General features: G+C 45.2%; 1 pseudogene; it reads left to right on the top strand.

Annotated features, from left to right (window-relative positions):
- Window positions 1–6368: 6368 nt before the first annotated feature.
- Window positions 6369–6810, top strand: LOC142452650 (ubiquitin-ribosomal protein eS31 fusion protein-like; annotated as a pseudogene).
- The last annotated feature ends 469 nt before the right edge of the window (window positions 6811–7279 follow it).

Here is a 7279-nt window from a genome sequence, read left to right as displayed (position 1 = left end):
CCCCCTGCTAAGTTATTCTGTTCTCCAAAACCAAACCTAACTGGCTGCCATGGAATCGATTCCCACTCATCACGACCCTTGAGGTCTGGGTAGACCTGCCCCTGTGGGTTTCCGGGACTGTTGACTCTTTAAGGGAGAAGAACATCTTGTCTTGCTCCCAGAGTTGCCGCTGGTTTTGAATTGCTGGCCTCGCTGTTAGCAGCCCGCTGCCTAACCAAATCAGAGATGCGCCTGTGAGTGTTGACACCGGTGTGTTTGTTTGCTTACCCCTGGAAGCCTGTCCTGAGCAATAAAACAGTCCTCCTACACCATTACACACCACAACCTCTTCTTGGACCAGAAGTTAGCACCTCAAATGGCTACGGGGGATCGGGCCAAAATGGTCTTCACTACATCTCAATTTCCTCACAGACCAGGGTCTGTGAGCCCGCAGGGAAGAGATTGTGCTTGGGGCTACCACTTGCCATTCCTGATTCGTGCTCATTCAGAAAACTAAACCCACTGCCCTAGAGTCAGTTCAGACTCATTGTCGCCCCGGAGCAGAACTCCCCCACAAGATCTTGAAGACAGCTTCAGCCTATTCCCTAGGAGAAGCTCGCTCACTGCCATCAAGTCAATTCCAACTGATAACAACCCTATAGGACAAAACAGAACTTCCCTGTGAGTTCCAAGTCTGCAAATGTTTACAAGAGCAGGCAGCCTTCTCTTGCTGCCAAGAAGAGACTGTGGGGTTAGAACTACTGACCTTGCGGTTAGCAGTCCAATGGGTAAACTCTTACACCACGAGGGCTCCTGTCAGAGGCTCAACACCTGCGAATCAAAATCCAAGCCGGAGGATGCTTTCGTGAGCATGTGAATAACTTTAAAACATGCTTCAGAGTCCTGTTCCTGAGTTCATAAAATAGACACCTCTAAAAATCCACCGTCAGAACCTTTCCTTAAACTGAACGCAAGCTCTCTGTGATTCATGTTTCCCCATAAAAACCACATGGAGATCCAGTAAGATTTTGCCGCATATTTCATCTAAAGAAAATTAGAAATGCTTACTTCATCTTCCTTATTTGAGCACTTACTGGAATAATGGAAGAAATGAGAAAGCAAGTGACTCGAGATGATCCTGTTCTCTCGCCTCCCCCTCCCCCTGTCCCAGAGTGTCTAGACCCTCTCCTCCCACGCAGAATGGAGTCTGCACAGTGGTGGCCATACGCCTGGTCTCCAGGAAACACCAGCACTCACCAGCAGGGCCCAGTCTCTTACTGGGTGTGTGGCTCTGACTGGCACAAGGGGCACTGCCTGCAGCCTTCAGGTGGACGCCGTCCTCCCAGGAAGAGACTCAGCCAACAAGAGGGTGCTCGCTGGGGCCAGGCAGCCGTTACCAGCCACTTCATGCCCACAATTCACTTCCTGGATGCCAGAGTCACGTTGGGCAGCCAAGGTAGTTTTGCTTTGGGTTTAAAAAAAAAAAGAGGAAAGGAAGAAATCAAATAAGGGAGGAGCTTGACGTTTGCACCACAGGAAGTACCATCGAATCAAAGTTTGACAGCCGTATGCAAAGCATGTTCTGTGGGAGGGCCATGCAGCCAGGCAACGTGGGTGCTGTAGGGGAACGTCGGCCCCAGAGGAGCGGCTCCCAGAGAATGATGGGCAATGCAGGTGGGGAGCCCTCCCCGCCCCAGGATTTTCTCATTTCTTTTTCTTTTTTTCAGTTTTAGAATGTTTTCTTCATTCTTGTACCCATTATTATGAGCTCCCCGCTCCTCCCCAACTTCCGCTGTCACATCCCTAAGGAGCTGTTCATCTAGTGACTGTCTCTACATCCCTATCCAGGATTTCATGTCAAGAAAATCATACCAAAAAATCGCTTCTCGGCCTTTTGGCTAAGATCAAGTGTGAAAATCATACAAAAATCGACAACATCAAAATAAAAGACAGAGGAACCGCAATCCAAAAGAAAGCAGAAGATAACAGAAATCAAGACAAATTAAAAATAGATCAAAATGGAAAAGAAATGATGATATGTTCACTTTTACCTAACTCTATCTGCAGTAATGCCCTTTGCAATGCAGTCTGTCTGAGGGCAAGACTAATTCTATCCCTAATGGATGGTCTGAGAGAGTTCAATGAAGGCTTACTCTGAATGGGGATGCTGCAAGTGGATTGGCGCTTTCATTAACATCCATAGTCTTCCTCAATCTGGAATTTTCAAGATCAGAAATTAAGCTCCCTTAATATAATTCCCTCCTCTGATCTTGTATTTTTTTTCCTCCTGGAGAAAATGTGGACCAAATCTCAAAACCTAAAAAAAAAAAAGAGGGGGGGCAGGCTTAATGATAAGAGAGAGACATAGAGGGAGGGAGAGACTGGTGGGTTCCCAAGACGATGGTTTCCATTCCTGCCTCCAGCTCAGAAGAACACCTCTTCCCAGGTGCACATCCAGAAAGCTACATCTTCAACTCAACCAAAAATTGAACAGAGAAGGGGAAACTTTGGGGCAAGGGATAGGAGTGAGATGATACGTATCATGGATGATATGTATTATGGATGAAATTATATCCCCCACATGCATATTGGAAGCCTAACTCCTAAACCTGTGGATAGGGAGCCCTGGTGGCATAATGGTTACACATTAGACTGCTAACCACAAGGCCAGCAGTTCAAATCCAGCAGCTGATCCTCAGGAAAAAGAGGAGTCTTTCTACTCCTATAAAGAATTACAGTCTAGGAAACCCACAGGGGGTTCATCTAGGGTCACAACGAGTTAGAATCAACAGGGTGGCAGTGAGTTTACCTGTGGGTGGAATCCCATCTGGAATCAGGTGTTCTTTGTTAGTGCTAATGAGGCCTGATGGGTGTGGGATGTATTCTACACCTAATCAACTTTGGAGATATAAAAAAAAGAGTAGGTTAGGCACAGAGCAATGGGCAAAAGACACATCACTAAACCATGGAACAGAAGGGCTACAGAAATGGCAACAAGGGATCCGCTTTGAGAACCAACAGAGAGAACCTTCCCCTGGAGCCAGTGCCCTGAATTCCAATTTCGAACCTCCCAAATTGTGAGGGAAAGGAAAGTCTGTCTGCTGCAGCCGTGCATGTGTGGTGTTTGGTGACAGCGGCACTAAGGAAACAAGACACTGTGGATAAGGACACATGCCCAGAGGACCTGCATTCCTTCCTTCTCCAAGAAGGGGACTTGCAAGCAAGTCACAAAGTTCTCAGAGTAAGGTTTGGAGCAATCATTTCTGCCAGAATAAGTCTCTCCTCCTTTCTCCCCTCCATACCAAGGAGTGGCTACTTCTCTCTCACTGTGGCAAGGGGAGCCTGACCCCAGACCCATTTGACCACCAAGTTCTCCAGTCCATGTTGCCACAGTCTCACCAGGTACTAGCATCAGACCTGGGGCTCTGTGTGTATTCCATGGACAGGGGAAATGGCCACTGGAGGTCGGCAGACTAAGAGGAAGACACAGTGAAACCACACGGCGGCCTGCCTCCCAAGAAGCAACCAAGGCTACAGCAATGACTTGCCCAAGCACATAGCAACAACCACTTGGTCAAGCTGGAGTTGGGATCTGATAAGGAAATTAGAATGGTATGGGATGATTAGGATTTAGTGTTCAGCTTTATTTCTTCTCCACACATCGCACCAAAGAAGATCTGAGGCAATCTAGAGTATTAAGATAAACAGATAGGACAATTAAAATAAAGATGAAAGCAGAGTCAGAAATCTTTCCAAAATAAAGAACATTGAGCTAGTAACCATGAAAAAAAGGGGGAGGAGACACTGCATTTGGACACTTATTCTAACTGAACATTTGGACACATGGATTTTTGACAGTTTCATTGTTTTATAATTCACACATCATAGAACTCATTAGTTCAATCATATTAGGAAGAGTTGTACAACCATCACCATAATTGTAGCACATTTTCTTCTTTCTTATACTCGTTGTTATAAACTCCCCAGTTCCTCCCTGGGCACAATGGATTTTGTAATAACAACCCACATGTGTTTAGAACCTACAGTAAACTAGGTACTTTACATCCAAGTATTCCCACTCACACCACTATGACAGGAATGAGGAAATGAGATGAGGAATTCGGGATTCAGAACAATGACGCAAATGGCGGAGGATCACTCAGTAAGAGGCTGAGTCAGGCTGGGAACCAAGACCAGCATGCTCCAAAACAGGCTCTTGTCACCATCACCTGTGGCCTCTCAGCTCCAATTATGAAGGTCTGATACGGCATGCAGAGCTTTCGAGAGAAAATCATATTTTTCTGGTACTAAATTTTAGGCCGGTATGATAGTTACATAATCTGGTGTCAATTTGGGACTTGACAGGATTAAGAGTGAAGGGGTGGAGTCTAGTCTGTCAGTTGGATCATAGCCAGTGAGGCTTCTGTGTGGGCATGGCCTTTTCCTGAGAATTCTGGAAACTCCTGTATTTTCCTCCTTGGAGACGGGAGACACCTCTCTCACTGCTCACTCCCTGGGAGACATCCTATGGATAACACACATGGAGAGAGGCTGATGGAGCCAGACTTCAGGCGCTGAAGAAGCCACATGGACACCTTGCCAGTGCTGAGATGCTTACAACGCCACTGGGCCCACAAGACTTCCCATCCAGTGGCTGGTGATCTTCTTGCATTCAGCACCATTGCCTGTGTTTCGTGAGTCAGAAGAAGACTTTCTAGATTGATATCGGACATCTGGGCTAATATCGGACTTATGGACTGGATCTGGACTGAGCTGGGAAATTTTCTCAATGTTCAATTGCTCTTGTATAAAAACCTCTTTTTTATTACATGTGAGTAGGTGTCTATGAATTTGTTTCTCTAGTCTACCCAGATTAACACAACTGGTGAAGAATATTGAAAGTGCAATGGACTGCCAGAAGAATGAAGAGATCTGTGTTTGGAAAAACATACAGCCAGAATGCTCCTTAGAAGCAAGGATGGTGAGATGTCTGTCTCACGTATATTGGGCATGCTTCCAGGAGAGACATGCTGGGAAAGGACACCGCTTGGTAACGTAGAGGGACAGTGAAAAGAGAAAGCCCCTCAATGAGATGGATTGGCATCCAGGTTGCAGCAATGGGCTCTGACATAACAATTTCGAGGACGATGCAGGACTCTGGGTGTTTCCCTGTACTGTACATCGGCCGCCACAAGTCAGAGCAATTCAACAGCAGCCAACACCAAAAAGTTTGAGAAATAAATGAAATTTTTTGGCTGAGTAATTTATTGGGCATAAGTTCAATGAGCTGATTCTAGGAACCCAAGTGGAAGGCGAATTTTGAGAATGATGAAGGCAATGAATGTATAAGGGTGCTTTACTCAATTGATGTATGTACGGATTGTGATAAGAGTTGTATGAGCCCCAATAAAATGATTTATTAAGAGAAAAAGATACAGAGATTATCTTCAAATGCCTATTCCTCACAAAAACCTCAGTAAAGCTGAGGCTATAGCATGGCCCCTCCGCTCAGAGAAGTTTCCATAGGGACATGAGCTAGCACCATCCAAAAGCCTTGTCTTCTGATTATCTAACCAAGAAGCCATGGAACCTGAATATATGTATTCCCAACAGGTTCCTTGGTTGATCTCTTTCAAATATTAGATGAGTGAAGGCATTCTTTTTTCTTTTTTGTGGTATCAGAGAGAAGTCCATCACAAAAGGGATTCTGTGAGGAGACTGCTAAGCGCATGCTAAATATAAGAAGAGCCCAGATAATGTCTTGATTTGTCTTTAATCCCAGTGAACAGTGAACTACCTCTGCACAGGACAGGGACCACAAAGGGCAACCCCAAATCATGACTCAAAAAGCAACAACAAAACAGTTGAATCTGTTCAACTATCAAGCAAGTAGGAGTGATTGATGAAGTCATCTGCATTCTGGATCTTTTGTCCTGGAAGACGTTTTTAAACTTAAAAGATGTTACTAAGTTTTCTCCTTCTGGGAGAATTAGCCACTTTGAGGGAATGAACTGTCCACTTTGGTGGAAGTACCTGCTGAAAACCTTATGCACAGCATCAAAACATTGACAGACACTAAAGGCCTAATGAATGGAACATTGTCAGAACTACTGCCGGAAGATGAGGTCCTCAGGCTGGAGGGCACTCAAAATAGGACTGAGGAAGTGCTGCCTTCTCAAAGTAGAGTTGACAGTAATGATTGGATGGAGTAAAGTCTTCAGGCCTGCATTTGCTGACGGAGCACCACCCAAATGACAAGAAACATCCGCAAAAATCTACTAATGGTGGGAACTTGGGATGTGTGCAGCATGAATCTAGGGAAATTGGAAGTCCTCAAAAGTGAGATGTCGCCTTTCTGATCCGTCATCTGTGGTGGGGCCGCTGCCAGGATGCAGATCTTCGTGAAGACCCTTAACGGGAAGACCATCCCTCTCGAGGTTGAACCCTCGGATGCGATAGAGAACGTGAAGGCCAAGGTCCAGGACAAGGAGGGAATTCCTCCCGATCAGCAGCGGCTGATCTTTGCTAGCAAGCAGCTGCAAGATGGACGCACCTTGTCTGACGACATCATTCAGAAGGAGTCCACTCTTCATCTTGTGCTGAGACGTCGTGGTGGTGCTAAGAAAAGGAAGAAGTCTTACACCACTCCCAAGAAGAACAAGCATATGAGAAAGAAGGTTAAGCTGGCCGTCTTAAAATACTCAGGCCAAATCAGCCGCCTTTGGCGCGAGTCCCCTTCGGACCAAATGTGGTGCGAAGGTTTTCATGGTCAGCCACAACTGCGGCCAGTGCTGTCTGACCCACTGCTTCCACGAACCAGAATACAAGTAACTGTACTGGTTAATAAAGGTCAGGAACATTAAAAAAAAAGTGAGATGTCACATATAAAGACCTATGTCCTAGGTGTTCGTGAGCTAAAATGGATTGGCCTTACTGTTCTTGTTAGGTGCCATAGCATCAGTTCCAACCCACAGCAAATGGAAGGAACAATGGAGTCAAAGAACTGCACTGAAGATTTCAAAGGGCAGCTTGAGAAGATAAATTAATATATTATCACGAACTATGCAAAGACCTATGGTTAGAAAACCATAAAAGAAAACACATTCAATATATCTTAAATGGAAAGGACTCAAGAAGAAGTTCAAGCTTTGAATTACAATATTGAAAAACTCTATGGGCAAAATATTGGATGATGCAGAAACCATCGGAAGAAGATGGAAACAATAGAGTCACGATAGCAAAAAGAACTAATCATGATAAATGGAAAAAAGATTGAAGTTGTCAAGGATTTTGTCTTGCT

The sequence above is a fragment of the Tenrec ecaudatus genome, chromosome 7, assembly GCF_050624435.1.
Source record: "Tenrec ecaudatus isolate mTenEca1 chromosome 7, mTenEca1.hap1, whole genome shotgun sequence".
Lineage (NCBI taxonomy): Eukaryota > Metazoa > Chordata > Mammalia > Afrosoricida > Tenrecidae > Tenrec > Tenrec ecaudatus.
Note: the sequence above shows the minus strand (reverse complement) of the source record. Positions and strands in the feature narration are given on the sequence as shown.